This window comes from Semicossyphus pulcher, unplaced genomic scaffold (genome assembly GCF_022749685.1).
Source record: "Semicossyphus pulcher isolate SPU_LCO1_2020_fin unplaced genomic scaffold, fSemPul1.0.p SCAF_12, whole genome shotgun sequence".
Lineage (NCBI taxonomy): Eukaryota > Metazoa > Chordata > Actinopteri > Labriformes > Labridae > Semicossyphus > Semicossyphus pulcher.
In genome coordinates this window covers 19,090,401-19,091,319 of record NW_027211626.1, presented here as the reverse complement: position 1 = coordinate 19,091,319, position 919 = coordinate 19,090,401, and positions in this window count along the sequence as shown.

Genomic DNA, 919 nt, shown 5'->3' with positions numbered 1-919 from the left:
CAAAAGCGTATGTCTTTTTTCTGTGATGTTCAGGATGTGTGTAATGAAAAGTAAACCATCATCATGAACTGTCAAGGCCTTCATGAACAGCAGGTGGAGCTGTCAGTTCAACATCTTTCTGTGCATTTATCTCTGTCAACCTCTGTCTGTTTCTAATGCCCACACTCTACCTTTTTCTGTTATCTCACCTGCATTTGCAGGCCATAAACGTCCATAAAATGCACTCTGTGTACTCTGTCTCTCTCCATCACTGCTGGCTGTGTCGTGTGGTGACAGAAGCAGTCTTTGCCAAGTCAAATCCCCCACCTCAGTCACGACTCTGTAATACAGATGGTGTGAGTCACAACCACAGACACACACATACACGATTAAAAAAGCTGAGTGCTGTACCGAACTAAAGCAAAATGGTCTGTATCTTTTTCTGTTTGTCTGTTACTCTGGCAGAGCTGTGACATTTGCTTAAAAAATCATTACAAATATTTATAAATTAATTTGGCTAAGTAAATTGGAGTCAATGAATAGAATAAAACATAATAGAATATAGTTGCCATTCACGTTTATTCAATTACAGCTGTGTTGATCAGGATGCGCTTCATGGCCCGGTGGTGACGTCATCTGGTTTAGGCGGTCACTCAGATTGCCTGCGTAGAAAACCGGCGTGCGCGCGCGTGTTTGCATGCGTGTGTTTGTCCTTCAGTGTCAGTGTAGCTGCACGCGACCCTTCGGATGTCTGGTCAGCTCGTGACATAGTTTTTTCTTTTTAATTCTCAGTCTGTTAAACCGTCACGAGGACACTATACACATCTTTAACGGTCGCTGCCAACCCGATTGCCGCTGGTTCTCGTGCGTGCATGTGTCTTGTGTATGGGACCGCACGCGCTCTCTCTCTCCCTCGCACCACACACATTCGCGGCACATC